At 44.1% G+C, this 20,530-nt stretch overlaps 2 protein-coding genes and 2 long non-coding RNA genes across 15 annotated transcripts in view; 2 read left to right on the forward strand and 2 right to left on the reverse strand.

The window, feature by feature from the left end:
- Nucleotides 1-20,530, reverse strand: part of LOC113134345 (zinc finger protein 62 homolog) — a 757,491-nt gene that overhangs the window by 334,817 nt on the left and 402,144 nt on the right. The window lies entirely within an intron of this gene.
- Nucleotides 11,750-14,905, forward strand: LOC113134447 (uncharacterized). Its single transcript, XR_003296067.1, has 3 exons — nt 11,750-11,800; nt 14,536-14,604; nt 14,840-14,905. It is a non-coding gene; the product is annotated as an uncharacterized LOC113134447 (long non-coding RNA).
- The window catches only part of efr3a (EFR3 homolog A (S. cerevisiae)), a 71,206-nt gene continuing 66,929 nt past the window's right edge, over nt 16,254-20,530 (reverse strand). For 2 of the 3 annotated variants that reach the window (XM_026313714.2, XM_026313713.2), the window contains 3 exons: nt 19,540-19,633; nt 18,831-19,190; nt 16,254-16,961 (listed from right to left, as the gene is read on the reverse strand). The gene's annotated coding sequence lies outside the window, so the exon portion shown is untranslated. The remainder of the gene's footprint in view (nt 16,962-18,830; nt 19,191-19,539; nt 19,634-20,530) is intronic. The other variant, XM_033325652.1, reaches the window with a different exon arrangement.
- On the forward strand, nt 16,841-20,084 carry LOC117152746 (uncharacterized). Its single transcript, XR_004463280.1, has 3 exons — nt 16,841-16,948; nt 18,853-18,972; nt 19,961-20,084. It is a non-coding gene; the product is annotated as an uncharacterized LOC117152746 (long non-coding RNA).

Consider the following 20,530-nt stretch of genomic DNA (forward strand, 5'->3'; position numbering starts at 1 on the left):
CTGGGTAAGTTAAAACCAGGTGTGCTCAGGTGTTTAACACGTTTTCACGTGTTAAAGTCCAACATTAAAATGAAAACAAACAGATTTAAAGGTGGGATGTTTGGGACGTGGCTGTTAGTTAAAGCCAGAGAAAACAAACTGGTGATGAAGATGATGATGAAGATGATGATGATGAAGATGAAGTAGTGTGTGATTTGTCCAGGCAGAGAGGGGCCGGAGCTCTGGGAGCTCGACTCCGTCACTCCGCTCTTCAACCAGACCATCATTGAAGGACCTCACAGAGGTTTGATCACCACACACACACACACACACACACACACACACACACACACACACACTGATGTATAACCTGAGTCAGAGCCAGTTATCAAGTGTTCGTCACATGCAACACACTGAACATTAGAAATAAAATGTTATTGAGGTTTTGGTCCTGAGGGCCAATAGGCTGTACCCGTTTCTATGGTGAGGTCTCAGAGAGGAACTGGGTTCACACGGTCAGATGCTCGGGTTTTGTTATTTACTGACAACATGCAGTGACACCATCAGGTGGCAGCATCACCTCAGCACAGACACACGTGGGTGTTTTAGTCCCGTTGGAGGCCAGAAGTGCCGAGACAGTGCAGTTTAAAACAAACCTTCAGTCTGTGAACAGTTTCGTCTTCTTTTCTTATGTGGCCTTATCAGTTTCTGCTCTCTGTGCTCACCTGCTCTTGAAGACAAATAAATTCTTCCCTCCTTTGTTTGGCCTTTCACTGAACTTTTCTTCTTCTCCTGAAGTCGGTAACTTCTCGTCCTTCAGGCTTCCAGACGGTGAGTCACCGAAAGTTCATTCAAGCATCTGCTGTCATCTCTAAGACACTGAAGCTTTAATTTAACTTTAATTCAAATGGTCTATTTTAAACCTCAGAGCGGCACCAACAGCCCACGGACCTGAGTCACGTCCCTCCATCTGCACATGGTGAGTCTGCAGGAGGCCGCTCAGCAGCGTTTGCCTGCTTCTGTTCAGCAGCTCATTCTGTTAAATCTGATGCATTTGTTGGACTGTAGGCAGCTATGTGACGGCATCGTAGGAGATGAGAACCGTCTGAGAACATGTGCTAACACCTGGAATATGCTGAAGCTAATGCTCTCAGACTGCTTCAACCTTCTTTATCCTCCCTATAATCTTTACCCAGAACATTTCTAGACAATGGATCTGTAAATGAAATCGTTTTCTTCCAGTAAAGTGCAGAAATAAACAGGTAGGTTTCATTTTTAGGATGTGATGTGTTTACTGCCAAAGTTTCCTCCTCCTTGTTTCTTCAGTTTCACCAACAGCTTTGGATGAAACGGCTGCACAGCCACTGGAAACAGCTGGAGAACCTACGCCCGTCATGCCACAAGCTGTGACGGTGCAGGGGGTAATGACAACAGCTCAGACTCAAGCCACACAGAAAACGACGACTCTGCAGGAAGCAACAACCCTAAAAGCTGCAGCTCCAACCACAACACAAGCGTCCACAGTGTCGCACAAACCCACAGCATCGTCACCAGGTATTAGTCTGACCCGGCTGACCGCACACCTGGCACGACACACCACTTCCACAGTCCATCCCACAGCAGCTACACTGGCCTGGAGGACTACAAGGCCCCTGAGCAGGACTACAACAACCAGCAGGTCTATGGAAACAGAGAGACCAGGTACAGGTTTGTGTGTTGGGTGAGTTTTATATGAATTAATGCAACACTCATACAGAAGTTAGTGACATACGCTGTGTTGTTGCATGTACTGTAAAACTGGACGACTGGACGACTTATTTTATTTTCTGTGAATATAAAGTAAGGCAGTGAGGAAAAAGATGATGCTATGAAAAAGACGTATCACATGCGGCAGCTGCCTGGAGCTGCAGTCACGAAGCTGCTCTGCTCTGCAGGAACAGTTCGACCTGCTCTCAGAAAACAGCTGTAATCACATCACATCCTTCCACCGTCATTTCTGGACACACCGGTGGCTACTGATTCAATTTTAAACCCAGGCAAAGTGTGTGTTATGTGTGTGTGTGTGTGATGGAGCCATGCAGGAGGCTGAGTAACCATAGAAACACAGGCTCAGCCCCTTTATATGAAAGCTGATGGTTTTAAGCTGCAATGGCTAAAGCAAATTAAGGCCCAATATTCAGTGTTTAGCCTGGTGAGATGCAGGAGAATAAGCTTTTCAGTCCCTGACTGTTCTGCCCCTCGTCCGTTATCAGTTATCGATCATAATGATTGATTACACCGGGCCTTTTCCAGAGTGTTTGATTTGAAGCTGCTGATTAATTTCCTCACCTCAGTTCCAGATTCCTCCTGTATAAGCAACAACCTTCAGTCTCCTTCAGGTTAATTCTAAAAGCCTTGGAACAACAGGCTGAGGAAGACAAGTGTGTAACCGTCCAATAGATGAGCCTCGTTGTCTGTCTTCAGGTGTGTTGATTGACAGTTCACCTGTAAGCTCCATGCCAACAGCAGCTGGACTGAAGACGTGAACGTACTTTTTGTTTCTGATCACGTGTCAGATGGTAAAATGTTGTATTGTTGTGCCTGACGCACACACTTTCAGTGAGTGACCACACTGTTTACTGAGCGTGTCCAAGTATTAAACGTCACCTGTGACATGCTCTGTCCATGCACGCGCTTCCCAGCTGAGCCACAAGGTGGCGGTAATGTCACACCGTCCAATCAGCAGCTGCTCCCTGTCTGAGTTCTGCCTAGTAACAAGCATCCTGCTCCATTTGTCACAGAGTCTTTAGTGTGCAGTCAAACCAGGACTGACACCATGTGGGGGTCTGAGACAGACCCTGACGGCTCCTTGCGCCATAAGTGGCTGCAGATTATTGCAGGTTGTCAGTGAGTGATGAAGGGTCATAGGGCTGAGCCGTTTACCTGCTGGGCTGGAATATCTCCACAAGGGAAGAATCTCAGTGATTCTGGTGCCATCAGGTTGATGTTTGTCACTTTGAGCTGATTGTGAATCAGTTGGAGAAAGAATCAAATTCGCTCGTTGTCCCCGGAGGATAAATCCTAAATATTCTGATTTACACACCAACTGTCCAGCACCTGGAAAACTCACACTCCCATCAGCCTCAGCTTTGACCATAGGGCTCTTTAGCAACTGCTAACATGCTAATTATCAACACAATACACTCTACAGCTGCTTAGCATCACCATGTTAGCCTTGTGTTAGCACGCTGCTATTAGCATTTAGCTGAAGGCTCAGACCTCATCCTCCATTTATTATAAAACATGTCATAGACACACATTTATGTTTAACCTGAGCAGGAAGCAAGCTGCAGTCCTTGATCTCTTTAAGTTTAGTCTCTTAAATTTCCAAATTGAGCATCAGAAATCTTTAGTTTCTTTCACTTTGATTTTAGAAAGTTTCCTGCTGTGGATGTCATCGTGCTGCAGACTGTACAAGCAGGAAAGAGCTGCAGGAAATGGAGAAGCATCTTATTAAAATTCACATTTGAATATGTATTTTATGGAAATGATGAGCCCGTGTGCCTACAATGTCTTAAACAGGATTAGAAGGCATCAGCATCAGTGATTTCTTTAATGGGACTTTAAGTACTGAAAAGACATTATGCAAAATAAATAGGATGAGAGAATTTGCAGGCTGGATCCAGCTCACAGAGGTTAATGTCTTTATTTTATTATTTTATAATAAAAATACTCAGCGTTTCCCTCCTGATTACTTTGCTTTTGTTACTGATACAAGGATTGATCAGCCTCTGAAACTGGATCAGCTGTTCAGAGCTGGTTTGTGACTGACAGGAGCTCTCACTCTGTCTGTTGAGAGGTTGTCCTTGGAGGAGGCCGCAGCTCCCCGGCCACTCGCTCTCCGGCGGATCCACGACTCTCGGCGCTCACAAGCTGCAGCCCTGCGTCCTCGAGCTCTGCAAGTTCTTCTCTCAGTGTCTCTGCAGCAGCCACAAGACGCGCATGAAAAGGTTTTCACACTTTGAGCACCACAGCACAGACGTGAAGGTGTAGGGAGAGAAAACTGGATGATCTGAGTGAGAAAGAAGAAAAGTGAAAACTGGAACGAACTAAGTCATTTTCTCAGCTCAGAGTTAGAAAACAGAAAACACTGATGTCCAACAAGGTCCACAGGGAGAATAGAAATATATCAAACAAAATGCACGATGCAGATCTTGGTGGTGGAGAAGGAAGGAAAGGAAAGATTGAGAGGATGTTTAGTTTTGGTGTCTGTACAAAGTTTGTGTCTAAATCCTGGAGGAAAAAAAAACACAGGAGGTTCTGTTTAAAGGTTTGACACCCAGCCCTGCAGACAACAAATTACTGAATCGATTAAAATGATAATTTGCTCCTAGTTTATCTCAACCTGCTTCACTCGTTGATTTGTACCAAACATGATTAGATGTTGATCTAAAATCTGGGTGAAAACTGACAATTGTCCGTTACGTGTTCATGTTGATTCGTGTTGTTTCAGTGAAACTTAGTCTCTGTAGCACAAGAACTGTGACGTCTCAGACTGACAGAACTGAAACAGTCCAGCTGTTGATCCTAATCTTCCTGTCCTGCAGATACTGTGACGACAGCCACCCCTGGTACCAAAAACACACGTCTGAGGTGTGTCGGCGGGTCAGGAGAGTCTCCTTCTCCAGGAGTAAGTACCTGTGGAGAACCCCTGTGTCAGACCCAGTTAATTAAGAACCCCTGTGTCAGACCCAGTCGGTTTAATAGGAACCCCTGTGTCAGACCCTGTCAGTTTAATAGGAACCCCTGTGTCAGACCCAGACGGTTTATTAGTCGGACTGGAAACAAGGGGAAACAGCTAGCTAAAATGAATTCCACCTTCCAGTGCCTGCAACTCTCAGCAAGAAAGTGAATAAACACATTTCACAGAAGAACCTTTCAATTAACTGAAGGACACAGGAAAAATAAAGCATGACAAAATGTTCTAATGCTCCCAGTTCTGTGTTCTGTGTCAGAACTTAAAGTGTAAATTAGCCCCCGGTCCACTGAAATCTCCTCAGTGTTGTCAGAGGGCTTCTGCAAACTAACAGACTTAAAACACGACCTCAGGTCATTATGGAGCAGGTGATATTTGTGTTCAACACTCAAGGCTGAAAACAAATCAGGCAACTTTAAAAGATGTTCTCGTTTTTGTATGTGGAAGTCGTGTTGGTGCTTGTGTGAAATAACTGGGGCGTGCACGTCATCTGTCCCGGGACACGTCAGCCTTATCAGAACTCATTAGAGCAGCAGGAGCCTCTGAGCTGCAGCCGTGGATCCTCAGAGCTAATGGGCTCAAGAGGTCACAGACAGAACCGCCTCTCTGACAGCGTCTGACACACCGATCATCCGGCGCTGATCCAGCGGGGAGAGCTCTCGCACGGTGTCATATCTGTCCCCTCCCCGGCTCTAATTACACCACAGTGTGTATTTTTAGACTCTGAGCAGGGTTTGATTGGAAATTGACATGAAATAGCAGTGGGAGCTCCCGTACCTTCTGCGAACACCTTTAATGAGAGGAGGCCTTTCCTGTTGTGGAGCGTCAAACACACAACACAGACAGAAAAATGACCCTCAGGTAGCTGCTGATCAGCTCAGGGTTTTTAAAGCTTTGTGTCCGTTTTGTCGGAGCGTTGTTGTTGAGAGTGTTACTCACATTTGAATATTTTTAAATGCAGGGTCAGACACCTGGCTATAATCCTTCCTCCCTCCTCCCCCACAGACCTGAAGCAGAGATGCCTGACAAAGATGTGCAATAAACTGTGACCAGGGAAAAACAACGAGCTGCTCCTCCTCGCAGGACGGGACTCAAACTACAAGCTACAGCTGAGTAACACCTGGAGAGTCCGTACCAGTCCAAAGGGCTGATTTTCAAATAGTTTGAAGGTTTTCATGCACATCTGCCGTCTGTCACATTTTGACATGCATCACTATAATCAGTGATTTCATTTAGGCCTTAGGGCCCAGGAGACTAAACGTGTGACTCATGCTGAGCACTGTGCAGAGAATCAATTTAGAATTTTCTTTCATCGGTTTAATAAAAAGGTGGCTGATTTTCCAGCTGCACCTGCTTCTTCTCTCTCATCCTCAATTTCCATCAGATCCACAGACGCCTGCACATCAAATAAAACTGAAAGTAGAACAAGCCGCAGGTTCCTGCTGCTGAAGCTTCTCTTCGGTTTGCAAATGTTGGAATAGAAGATTTAAAACTAAAGACTTTAGAAATCAGATTGGTCACGTTCACCGACCTGACAGGACGGACTCTCCTGGTTTCCTGGTGGACGTACTAGTCCTGTATGGGGGTTTGGGACTTTATCTTTTCCTCCGTGTTTTTAAGACTATAGGACTCTGACGTGTCACAGTGTGATGTCACTGAAAGGAAAATAAATGAAAATGAAAAAATGAAAAATGAGAACATTTACTCTTTACACCTGTGATGACCTCAGGTGACACAAACATCTGCACCCTCCTCCCCCACAGATGCACCTGTCCCGTACAATGCCCCACTGTCACCCCCCCCCCCCACACACACACACACAGCTCCTCTGCTTCACTGACCTCCCCTCCCTGCTGGTCGTCATTGATCTGGACTCCAAGGAGGATCGGGTAAGACCAGGTCACCGCCCCGGTCACAGATCCAGCCCCCTGCAGGACAAAGACTACTCTGTGGGTCCCCCTCCCAGGACCCCACCTCTGTTAAAGATTCACATACTTGCCCAGGAACCAAAGCATGATAAGCACCTGCTCAGGTGTCACCTGATAGGCAGGAGGAGGTAAAGTTGCCCCCCCACTTCCTCAGGTAGGTCTGATAACCCCAGTCAGTGGGGCTGAGACTACAAAAGCACTGAAAGGTTTCTGTCCTCAGTGCTGTGTCTGGTTCCTCACAGTGACACAGGGTTTAACACGAACCTGCATTCGATGGACGAAAACACAAATACGGTAAGATCCTTCACTGCTCTTTGGACTTTGTCAGGTGGTGCCTGGTGAACTGCTGCAGGCTTGTGAAAGTGGACTTGAGCCTTTTAGCCTATTTTAGCTCCTAGTTTTTGTTTCGCAGCACATTTTCTGAGTGATTCAGTGCAGCAGCTGTTTTGACTGAAGTGGCCACTGTCTACAGACACACAGCTGAAGAGCGTGAAGATTTGGACACTAACACCATGTTGATCTGTGCCTGTGGATCTTTAAACGTCTCGTCGTGTCATTTCACACTTTGTCTGTGACGGAGGATTTCAACCAATGGTTGAACAGCTTTTTCCCTGTGATTACAGGTCGACATGTTTCTGGTGTGGGTTTTCCTGCTGTCTGCTGTTCCAAACGGTGAGTTCCCAGACGGGCCTGCACCACAGAACAAAATCCAGTTATGTTTGCAACAGCTGTTAAAGAACTGACTGTTAATTCACCATGTTCAAACCATCAGCAGACGTAGAGGAAGTTGTTGTTTCTGTGTGTTTATACTAACACAGCACATTCATCGAGTTAGTTGTAGCATAAGTGGATTAAACCACTGCTGTAATTATTCCTGCTCTTTGTGTTCAGCCCTTTCTGTCGGCTCCATCTTGTGTCCAGAGGCCAGCGACCAAAACACAGATCACATGACTGGTGAGAACAAAACACTGTGACAAACTGATCACATGGGACACGCAGTCCTGCTTCATGTTCATTAATGAGGCTGATGGATTTGTTGCCGACTGTTCTCTGACAGTGGAGCAGTTTAGCTTTCCAGGATGTCAGAGAGCTGAAGCAGTTTAATTATCTTCTGTACCGAGTAGTTTGGTAAATGATGAGACCAGGTTTTCCCATTTTGACTGTGGTCAAACCGACAACACTCACACCGACTGAGTTTGAGCTGAAACTGGTTTTCTTGGAATGATGAAACACTTTGGGTCAATTAAATCTACGAAGCTGGTTTTTCAGACAACACGTTTATGTAACTTTCTATTAGATCTGAGGGATGTCTACTGCTTTTTGCTTTTGGAGCAGATGTCTGTAATGACGTGTGCTCTCCCAAGCATTAAAAGTGATGAACATTTCATAATTTGACTCATTTTAACAGCAGCACAGTCTCATCCAGGTGTAAATGATGCAGCTGCTCTGCTGTTGCTGACTGTGGCACCTGTAGTCCTCACCAACACTGTGGAGCGCTCAGGCCTAACTCATTTCCTGCCCTGCATGCCTTCTGGACTCAGGTTATTGGGGTCCGCCAACAGGATTATCCACGATTAAATCACTGCTCTGCTCTGCAAGACGAAGAGAGAGAGTTTTTTGAGGTTGTATGTTTCACCCTTGTCTGTGCAGATTGTCTGGGCCTGCGCTTCACCTGGCTCCACGCAGTCTTCGATAATTTCCCCTCGCTGTTGAATTTCGTGCTGAAGCTCCGCTGTGTGACCGGGCTTTGTCCACGCGACCTGGAGGATTACGGCTGCTCCTGCAGATATATGGCAGCTGGAAACCCTGTGGATTCTCTGGACCAGTAAGAGAGACTCAGACAGTCCTGAGAAGGGATTAGATGCAGTTTCAAAGTTTAGGTCAAATCCTTCTCAACTTATGACGTGATCAAACTTCAAAAGTCTGAAAAGTCCAAACTGCCCTGGGTGTTTCTTCCCTTCTAACACCACATGCCATGTTTCAGCCCAGATGTTGGTGGGAATGTGCCTGTCACTTGGTTTTAGGTTCGATTTTAATTGACATTCATGAACATTATTATCTGAACTGAGGCAGAACATGCACAAAGACACAAATCTCTGCTTTTTATTGCTGAATATTTGACACTGGCTGTTTGATCAGCACCTTAAAGCCAATATCAGACCACAAAGCTTTTGGTCCTTTACTTACAGCAGGCCCAAAGTCTGTGTTTAACATCTTAGATCATTCTACTCTTTCACCTCAGTTTTTACTGTCTCCTGTCAAATCGTATTGGTTCCAGTCCGAATGTCCGTGCAGCCTCGTAGAGGTTCAGGAAGTCCACATGTGTTCCAGCTCTTAACGTGAACATGAACTTACACTGTGGAAGCTACTGGAAATGCATCGCACATGTAGACACGGGACGACTTCCAAATATCGTTTGTCTGTTACAGCTGCTGCAACACCCACCGGCTGTGCTACCAGAACGCTGCCCCCTGCAGGCTCCAGCTGCCTCTTCTCCCAGACAACCTCACTTGTTCAGCAGCAAACACCAGCTGTGGTAAGACAGACACACAGTTTAAAGGAACGCTGTGGCAGGTTATTTTCTTGCTGAGTTATCTGAGAAGATTAATGCCACTGTTGTGTCTGTGCACTATTACAAAGCTAAAGTTTGTCTGCTGCTAGGTGCCTTGTCTTTCTTCATGCCAGCTGTTTCCAGTCTCTGACTTCATATTTACTGTGCAGACATGAGTGGTGTCAGTCTCATCTCACCTGCAGTCAGAATGTGAATAAGCAGATTTCCCAAACATCAAACTACTGTTTTAAAGATATGTCGTTTTTTTAACCTAAGCATTATGCTAAATATACCCGTCTGCTCATTTACCATATTATGTTCTGTCACCGCTGCAGCAGACACAGCAGAAATGATGACATTAGCTCTGCATGTCTTCATGAGACAGTAGCAGCTATGAACAATAACTTATGGTCCCTTTTATATCTGGGAGATGCTGGTGATTGGTGTCAGCAGAGGTTTTGTGACTGCGACCAGGCCGCCATCGACTGCATGAGTCAGAGCTCGTACGACTCGACAGTGAGAGGCCTCTCTGAGTCGTCCTGCTCTGCCACAAATCAAACTTCAGGTAACTTCACCAGAGGACAAACAGGAGGCAGCGGCTCCTTCTCACTGCTTCCTCTGCAGGTGCAACAGAAAATGATAAAACTGGGGAGTAGGAACAAAATCCATCCATCCTCTATACTCATATGTTTGCTGTGCTCAAAAAGGTTCTATCACATCAAATGACTAAATTACCAGGTTTTATGTGAGCTAATGTAAGAAATGGTCTATATTTGGATACAGGCTTATTGTAGGTGAAAGTGTAATGAAATATAAGACATGCTGTAGCTGAGCCTTGTGTTTGATGTGCATGTGGAAGGACTAGAGATGAATTCTCTTCCCCTGTGAAACTATGCTCATGAAATGACTGAAGTGTACACCCTGTGCTTTCAGCAGCTCTTGGCATCGTTTCCTGCCTCGCACAGCAGAGACATAACAATAGTCTCATTAGTTCGACTGTGTTTCAGGTTTTCCCGACGGCACCGAGGAGCCCGGAGCCTTCAGAGGAGCAGGTGAGTCCGAGTGACGTCAGCGCGAACACCTATCGACCGGCGCCGGGTCAGGGCGCCACTTTACGACACAAGCACTGCATCAGTTTTCTTCTTCTCGAGAGAGAGAGAGAAGGTCAGTGATGTCAGATCCAAGGAAGTGATTGATTGGGTAAAATTTCGACAGCTGAGTCACACCTCTGAGCCTTTCAGCCAATTAAAAAATGACCTCTTGGCATTTTATCCTGCAGCTTCCTGTCCACACATGCTGGGAAAGGAAAAATCAAGGATTGTACAGAGTCCTTTTGATCTGTCAGACCCAAATATAGATGATGTGCTCAGTCTGAGAGGACCAGGAGAAGTTGAGGAAGAGGAGAAGCTAATTCAGAAGAGAAGCTTTTACAGAGACCAGCAGCTTCTGTTAGAGCTTCAGATCAAATATTCAGATTTAAATGTAGTTAAACAGTTTTCAGAGCTGCAGCTGTAAAAAGCCTCTGTCCACTTCCTGCTCAGCAGCAAACAGCAGACAGACCCTTTGGAGCATCTTTATATACAAACTGAAGTCGTCCTGTGTCCTTCTCTGTGCAGATGTTGTCTCAGCAGCCAATGAGTCTGTGAGCTTCCAGTTCTCCAACTCCTCCCTCCTGTCTGCAGGTAACAGCCCCGTTATTGTTTTTGACTCCACTTTGCTTGAGTCCTTGATCCTATTGTAGAAAAATCGAACATTAAAAGCATAAAAATCCAAAATACCTGGAGCCTCACGGCTCTGATAGCACATTAACTTGGTTTGGACACAAATCCTGGAGCTTTTGGTCCTGTAAAGGATCCTTCAGAGTGGGATTAGAAGCCTCATCACAGAAACTCGTTCCACCATCCAGCACCTCTGACTCTGATTCACTTGTATTTTCTGCCACGGGTTGCAAAGAGTTCAGGACTAGATTCTTATGTCATTACCTGAATCCAATGACATAAACAAGTCGGTGTCAGGTGCAGCCAGCGTGGCTGAAGGAGCAGCTGAGACTCAGTGAGAAGAAATGATCAGTGTGTCTCTTCTGTGCAGCAGAGCTGGACCTGCTAATGACCAGCGGCGTGGAATTAAACCAGAGTGACACTGCGGGGATGGACGACCTCAGCACCTCAGCACCGGGCCCACGCCCCCCACTGACGCCTGCTGGTATGCTTTGTAATCGGCCCCTGGGCCACAGGGTTCACCCGGGCACGAGCAGAGACTCCAGTTAGAAGGGTCTTCACTCATGGTCCTGTATTTATCCTGTTAACTCGTTTTATTAAAGTTAGTGGGGAAACCTGGTCCAGCAGCCGTTATAAAATCCCTTTGCCAAAGCTACAGGATCCTCTAAACTTCAGCAGCAGCATTTTTAATAATGTGCATCTGCAGTTGCATGAAAACACACAGTGATTAGTTTTCATGCTGATGTAGGCCTGTTCAGTCAGGACCGAGCACCGACAGGTTATTATTAGGATTTATCCAAACACCTGTCAATACGCTCGATCTGCGCATGCGCGACATCGCGTTTTCTGCAGCGGTTTGGTCCAAACAGCGTTTTCGACTTTGGCTCCGGTAAGTTCGGTAACAGCGTTTTGTCCAAGTGGTTTCTGTAAAATGTGCGATGTTAATTGTTGGAAGTGAAATGTCCGGGACACTTATTCACCTGAACTTTGACCTATCCCCCGAGCGGTCGAAGTGCAGTTAGCGTTAGCTCTGTAGCTAGCCTCGTTTACAGCTAGCAAAGGGTCTCACGCATGCGCAGTTTACTCTTGCTAACTTTAAAAATCTTTTTTGAGATTTTATTGATTTATTTAGTTGTTTGTTTGTTTGGGACAAGGTTTAAACAAACATTCAGATCTTAATATTCACACTGAAAAAACCTGTAAACGAGGCTAGCTAGCAAGATGGTCTCTCGCATGCGCAGTTGACTTTTGGTAACTAAACTGCAGCTTTGTCGGGATTTTTTATTTTATTTATTTGGAACAGAGTCTTTAACTAATATCCAGGTCTTAATATTCACATTATATTTTATTATATTACATGATGTGATATATTATCGAAAGTGACTGATCCTTGAAGATGTTACAAAGTGAAATTTGGCCTCTTTTAAGCAGAAATTAGACCCAAACCCAGAGAAGTCTGTTGGATTCACTGGAGAAGAAAAACAGTTTTTATGAGAGAAAGTTGTGTTTTTCTTAATTAAATTTAAAGCTGTGACATCCCACAAAATCCTGCAAGAAGCCATCATGGCTGTTCATGGAAGTCACCGTGTCTCATCAGTTTGTGTCAGTTTTATTTTGCCTTGGGTTGAAGACACAGAGGGATTCTTCAGTCTTTAAGTTGCATAGAGAGTATTGTTATTGCTTTGTCCACTTGACACAGCCACTTTCTGGTCTGCTGGACGTTGCAGTGGCTGCGTAGAGACTTATGATAAACTCAGACCATATGGAATCTGCATCAACGGAGCAATAGACGGATTTTCACATGTATATTCCAGAAGTAGTGACCTAAAGGTTATTGCTGGATCAGACCAGGGGAAGGAGTTACGTGTATTATGTGTCCAAAACCAATACTATAATAATAACACCATCTATGTAAAGACTGAAGTGTCTCACTGTGTCCTAAACCCAAAGCATAAAAAAGCACATTGTGACTTCTGTGACAGCAGGTGACAGCTTCTTGCAGGATTTAGTGACATGTCAAAGCTTTTCTGTAAATTTAGTTCAGAAAAACAGATTTTTATGTCATAAAAACTGAGATTTTTTTTTTTTTTACGCTCCAACACACACAGTGAGGGTTCCCACACTGTGACTTGTTCTGTCCTCACTTTAGAGGAGGGAGAGGACGATGTTTGGATATTTGAACCGTGAGATTTTGAAACACTAGTTTGTCTTTCATCTAAAAGGGCAGAATTAATTTAATGTAATCACTTTTTTCATAAAGCGCCGTAGGAGTAATTACAATTAGAAATGTGTGCCAGCCTGCTGAGTTTTAGCTGCTTGAACCTGACCAGATGTTACTCACAGATGTGACTGATCAGAAGTGTGAGTTGTGTTTTAGTGAAGACTGGTTAATGAAATATGAGTCAAAAGGGTAGAAAACCTGTTTTTGCAGTTACTTGGAAAAACAACTTCATTTCTTTTCTGGTTTTTAACTGCAGTCAGACCAAAGTTTGAGACACATCGATTTCCTTATGCAAACTGACCTGCCTCCCTCGCTTCACCCTGGAGTCTGATTTAAACTTTGACCCAGGAAATCTCAAGATTCTCCAGTGTCCAGATGTTTTGAGACTGGATGGGCCTGAGCTCTCATTAAGGAAACTGAAAACTGTTTGTTTGTGTGATTATTTTCCAACTACACGGTTCAGTTCACAGCCTGCTAGCTGTGCTAACTCCTGCAGGTTATGTTGACTAAAGCACCCAGACTTTCCTGTCCCCTCCTGCTTTTGGCCACACACCTTTGTTGTGGATTGGTGTCTGTACAGCACAGAACAGGTAGAGGGCGCTGTTTTCCCATCGCAAACAGGGCTGAGACTATTGATCATTCTTGGAGTCGAACATTCTACCGAATATTTCAGCGATTACTCAATCGGGTAAAATAGACTTTTGCATTTTTAACCAATAATACTGTTGTGTAATTCATGACAGACACTACAGGTTAGCTTGAAAGGACGTTACCTTGTGTCGACTCCACAACTAAATGCTTTAGGAGTCAGCTTATTTGGCGTGTTGCTTACTTGCAGTTCAACATGAATTATTAATTTAGTTGATTACTTCGTTTCCAACCAGACGTTTTCTGTTCAGAAGTTGAAGCATTGACAAAGTGCTGTTGTGGTTCTCCAGTTCTACTTTACAACACACACATTGCACCGTGTTGTCGTCTTATTTAAGTTTGAAATGGTCCCAAACTTTGGTCATTTTCTACGGTTTCCAACTTTTGATCCTGAAATGTGTTGTGCAACAGTGATTATGGCCCGTGTGGAACAATGATCCCCAGGCTGAGCAGGTCCGATAACGCAAGTGATAGTAATTAAACGAATCCTTGAGGCAAAGAATTTATTTCGAGGATTTTTTGTAATCGACTTTCTCGATTTCCACGAGGATTCGTTGCAGCTCCAGCTGAGACCTTTTATATTGAAATGAAGACCTTCATTAATTTTACTTGAATGATAATGATAATGATACTTCAGTACATCTGCTGACGTGTTTCTGAGGAAGATGTGGAGTCAAAATGTTATATTTGGGTTGTTTTGTATATTTTTTCGGTGCGATGCTCCATGCATGTGTGTCAATTCTGTTTAATTTCAGAGGAGGAAGCTGAAGGAGGCGGAGAGGAGGCTGAAGAAGAGACAACACACCTGAGTTTTATCTCTGAAGGTAAAAGCTGCGTCACGACTCCTAAACATCTTCTTTCTATTTGTATGTGCTTCATGTGGTCCTCCCTGAAATACTTTTCTGGCAAACTTGTGTTTTTCCAAGCTGCTCCTAATTAGATTTGGCTCGAGCCGACCATCCTGCAGCTTCCAAAACACCAGAAATAATTCCCCTGCTGTTCATGCCCTGCTGCTCAATGACTCACTTGGCTCAGACGTTTCCTGTCGTGCTTTTACAGATCTGAATGAGACCGTGACAGAGGAAGCACTTGAGCAGGAAGAGTTAAATAACTATTGGACGACCCACAATCCTCCAGCAATGAGCCCCGGTGAGTCAGCGATGCTCTGTGATGATCATGGCTGATAGCAGGTACTCCTAGAGTTTTATATAAAGAAACACTTGTTCTGCATTTCGATGACGTGATCATGTTCACGATTCCTAAAACTAGACAGTGATTCATAAAACCTTCTCTGGATGCTGCCACGCTGGAAGTGATGCGTTTTCTCTCTAATCTGTTTTCAATAAAGGAGGAAGAAGATTAATATGTTTGATGTTGCTATGAAAACAGAATTTGACTTTTGCTCAGGCTCTGTGTAATGTCAGAGACTATTTATATATTCATGAGCTCACACCTCACTTCAGATGCTTCTGTATTCTGTGTTGCAGATCCAGGATCGACTGAATTCTCATTGAGCTTTGGAGATGAAAACTTAAAGTCTAGTGGAGCTGTAACAGCAACAGCATCCCACAGTAACACCACACCGTCTGCTTGGACTACAGCTTCCCCGAGGACTACAACTCCCAGCAAGAAGACAGCAACAACCGTGGAGTCGTCATCTGGCGAAGGTGAAGAAGAAACATATTAATTTGACAAATCTGGTTCACTTTGGTTCTGATGACTCTGTAAATACAAACAACACATTTAGGATATAAAACTTATATTAACAGTTTTTAATGAGGGTTAATTGAACTGAAACTGCTATTAAGTGACGTGTGTAACCATAGAGGTGTCTCACTGTAAAATGTAAATGTGTTTTCAGTTTTTATTAATTCTGTCTGTTTCTGCAGGTTCAGTCGTCACTTCAGCAAACAGGAAGATAACACCCACACACATGATGACCTCAGACGAAGAAGAGGATGATGACGAAGATGATGGTGGGAACGGCGGCTCTTCAGATGAACATGGTGAGTTTGACTGAGCAGTTCCAAATTTATGACAGTGGGTTTAGGGATTTGTTAAACAAAAAGAATAACTGAAACAAAAAATCAGTAACTGTCAGGACCCAGAAACACACACACATTATTCCTCCAGTGTGTTTCTGTACCTCAAGTACCACAGCTGGTTTTATTATGTTTTACTAAGAGCTGGTGTTTTCAGTGCAAACGTCCATCTTTGCTCTGGTGATAAGCTACTGTCAATAAAACACAGCACTTCCTGTACAGATGTTTCACATTAAGAGCCATCTAGGTCATTACTGTGCTGGTAAGCTTTTATTGTCAAACATCTGTACAGGAAGTGCAGACTGACAGCAGCTGAACAAAGCAGATCAAATTGGCTTAGTGAATGAAAACAGTGAATGAAAGGTTTTTATGGAGTTTAGCAGCTTCACCCTGTTTAAATTGTGTTACATGTAAAAGTATCAGGCCAAGTAGATTGAATAATTATCTTTTATTACAAAGAGAAATCGCAGTTTTACAGCAGCTACGTTACATAAATCACAAAAACAGATGTCAGATTGTATGTAATAGGTGAAGATAGAACTCTAATCCACACAGGATGTTCACTGAAGTCCAAATGTAAAACTACATGATCAGGAACATCCTTCCAGCCTTAAAGCAGCTCTGGTCTCAAACATGAATGACTGCAAATCTCATGCTTTTATTTTTGTCTTCCTCAGTTAAAGACGTGATCACAAATGTGTTTCCCACCACCAAAACAACAACACAGGCACCGACAGCAGAGAAAACATCAGATCAGTGTGTTTCACAGCACATGAACTATCAGACAGAAAATATTAGTTGATGGAAGTTTAATTGCCCATCTAAGAATCTCATCAGATAAGGTGTCTACAGTGAGGCTGCGTAGGGACAAGATTTAAAAGATCAATCTGTTTATTACTGTCAACAAGTAGCAGGGTCACTGTAGTCTCTCTGCATGTAGATTATTACCACATGCAGTTTTTATTCAGTTTAATGAAAGTACTAATGCATGACCCCTGAAGGCCTGTGTGTGTGCTCCCAGCAGGTGGACGAGGTGGCAGCTTTACATTTACACCTTCAGCTGCAGAGGTGAGAGGAGAGCAGGATGTCAGGCTGGAAACAGCAGGTTCCCAAGGCACAACTGGAGGTCAGACGTGTTTCTGTCATTAAAAAAAGAAAAATCAACTGTTAGTTCCAGAAAACTGGTTTGCTTAGCTTAGCATAAAGACTGGATCCCACCTAAAAACAAGTCTAAGGGAGGATCCTTCTGCAGAGCCCGTATAGATAGCTAGCCTAGCTCTGCGTTGAAGTAACAGCTTCTGTTTCCCTTTGTTTACAGTGTTTATGCTAAGCTAAGCTAACCAGCTGCTGGTGGTGGCACAATATTTAACCAAACAAGTGTGAGAGTGGTCTCAGTCTAACATCCAACACTCCACCAGAAAGCAAATCAGCAGAACTTCCAGAACCTTTGCTTTCAGACCATGCATGACGACTGATAAAAGCTGTGATAGGTAGACGAAGGTAAAAGGTGTAGAACCATCACTTTCATCCAGTGGACTGAGAAATATTGTGTTAGTGCATATGCACATTTATCTGAGCGGATAAGAGTCAGTACGTTAGAACAACTGAGACTGTTGATTCAGCTGTAACTAAACTTAAAGGTCCATTTTTAAACATCTGTTTTACATAAAAATCCAAACTCACATGTAGTAAATTTATTCCCAGTTGCTGAAAAGTAAAAATGCAGGTCTGTGTGTTACCTGTTTACCTTCTGCCCCATCAGGTTACACATAAATAACCTGTGTACTCATGTCCTGCTGCACAATAACGTGTAAGATAAGGAAGGAAAGGCCTACACTAGTTAAAATGTTAAATTACCGAGTGTTTCTGCAGCTCAGGCCTTTCCCTACCGCACGTGTGTCATCACGTGCACTTTGCAGATTAAGACTTGACGTTCAGACTATATGCAGATGATGCTGCATTATTCATTGCACAGAATCTGCTCTATTGAGTCATTTTAACCTTTGACTCAGTCGTTGCTGTTTGAAAGTAAATCTGTAAATTTAGTTTTGGTGTTTGAAGGTTATTCTAGATCATTTTTTAGAACATAGTGTTTGTACATTTACTGAAGCAAAGGCTCTGGATTTTGTCTTTTACACTCACTGAGGTCTTCATTAGTCCACCTGTTCAACAGTCCTGCCTGTGTGAAGCTCCTCACGTTTCTGCTTTTGGTGAAATTGGTGTAAATCTATACATTATCTTGTTTGTCATCGAGGTCGTGGTCTGTTTCAGTCGTCTCTAGCAGTTCCTGTTAAACCTTCAAACTAACTCAGCAGAAACACGAGGAGCTGCATGAAGACAGATGTTATGGCACAGCTGTTGTATCCAGATGTTCCTTATCACAGACCTTTGAGTGTAGGGTCCAGTATAACATGTTCCACACAGAGCTCAACAGGTTTATTAGACCACCGCCCAATATAGTTTGTGTAATGGTTGATCCACCAGCATGTACAAGCTCTTCAGTCACAGCAGTGTTTCTAAAATATAATTGCTATTCATGAATTCACGGTTCTATTAGAAACCTAAATGAGAAGCTCGATTCATTTTGTTTTCTCTTATTAAACTGGTGGTCTAATAAATTTGTTAAGCGCTGTAGGTAAACTGGGCCTTCAAGGTGCCGTGTGTAAGATTCAGATAAATAGTTTCAGTGTGTAACCACCTGAAAATAAGAATCAGTGTTTTTTAGTTATAGTTATATCTGAACAGGGAGCAGGTCTCCACCATGTCTCTACAGTAGCCCAGGATGGACAAACCAAGAGGGACCAGGTCGCTAACATTAGCGATAAAATGCTAAAGCAATGTGGGAAAAGTAACATAATATTTCTCTTACATTGGAGACAGTTTAACCACATTCAGTGTCTAAATATACAGCGATCTGAAGCAACAGTCGTAGATGAGGGGATATTCACTAAATCTCACACACTGCACCTTTAACGGCCTCAGTTTTAGAAAGGAAACTCCCACCTTACCTGCTCAGTGTCATGTCCTCAGGCCCAGAGACGAAGTCTTCAAGCAGAAGCTCACTCCCAGAAACCACCACAGCCCCCAAGGACTCATGGGAGGGAGACCTCACCCCACCACCTGCTGCTCCTCTCAGGCCCCTGAGCAAAGGTGAAGCAGCAGCACTGCCAGAGACCAACACACGGGTTCCTAAGCCCAAAACAACGGCTGCAGACAGCTCTCAGGAGAAAGATGCAGACGGTAGAGTCTGAGCAGAAACCTGTGGTTGAGATCTCCTGAACACAAGCAGCTCAATGTTTCTGACCTTCTCTGTGACCAGACGTCTCCTCCTGACGTCTCCTTGGCCTCTTTAGTCTCCGGTGACTCTCCTGGTTAAATAAAGAGCAGGTTTCTCTCAGCGATTCAGTAAAGTTCATTAAATTAAATATTATATTATTATTAAAGCGTTACAGAAGGTAATTAAGTCATGTGAGCCCAGAAGAAACATTCCTGACATAGTCCCATACTCAGGGCCGAGCTGCAGAACCAGAAAAGCCAAAACCTAAACTGACTGGGTCTGACGGGTTCCTAATAAACCGACCACTGGGTTTTTGATGTTTCCTGGGGTTTATTTCTAACTGTCAGTCTGCCGAAGCTGTTTGGATTCATTCTTCCTCCCAGCCCTCAGGCTGCTGCAGACTCACTAAACTCTGCTCAGACTGAGCTTTGGGTACTAACCTTGTCAAATCCTTCAGACAGTTGTGTTGTACACTAATCACAAGGTCAGTGGTTCGATCCTCAGCTTCTCCGGTCCACAGGAATGGTAAATGGTCTGACAACAAGGAGAAGTACATGTCAACACTGTATCCGCTTCCTCTTGAATGTTGTTACACAAAAATCTGAGACAAATGGTAAATTGTTTCTCATGCATCTGATCACACGGATTCAGGCATCTCCTGAATAAGACCAGGAATAGACCCCGTTAAACCAGGACTCTGCACCTGCTGACTGACACAGACCTTAAGCAGAAAGGGCCTCGATCTCTGCAGCCATGAGGAGAAATCTGATTTGTCTGTTAAAGCTATGAAAGGTGCCAGCAACCAATCAGGAAAGGCCAGAGTCAGGGTCCTCATGGTCGTTTTAACCTTATGTGTTGCAGCTCAGGAGGCTCTAACAGCATCTCCAACACCTTCAATAAGAAGCAACACCCCAACAACAGGAGGGCGACCGGCCACCAAACCAAGACCAGAGACCCTCAAGTCCCCCCGAACCACAGCAGCCGTGAACCCTATGGAGGCAGAATCTGAAACAGCCGCAGACAGCTCTCAGGAGAAAGACACAGACGGTAGAGTCAACCTGTGGTTGAGATCTCCTGAACACAAACAGCTCAATGTTTCTGACCTTCTCTGAGACCAGACTTGGCCTCTTTAGTCTCCGGTGACTGTCCTGGTTAAATAAAGAGCAGGTTTCTCTCAGCGGTTCAGTAAAGTTCATTAAATTAAATATTATATATAGGTAATTAAGTCATGTGGGCCCAGAAGAAACATTCCTGACATAGTCCCATACTCAGGGCCGAGCTGCAGAACCAGAAAAGCCAAAACGGTGACTTCATATTTTCTTTCCAGGTTAAGATTGAAACGTTTTTGCTTCCGTGGCTTAAATGAGCTGCAACACTTTTCTTGAGTTTAAAGCCAAAGGTCTGAAGCTGCTGTGTGTTGGCAGACTGGGA

Source organism: Mastacembelus armatus, chromosome 17, assembly GCF_900324485.2.
Source record: "Mastacembelus armatus chromosome 17, fMasArm1.2, whole genome shotgun sequence".
Lineage (NCBI taxonomy): Eukaryota > Metazoa > Chordata > Actinopteri > Synbranchiformes > Mastacembelidae > Mastacembelus > Mastacembelus armatus.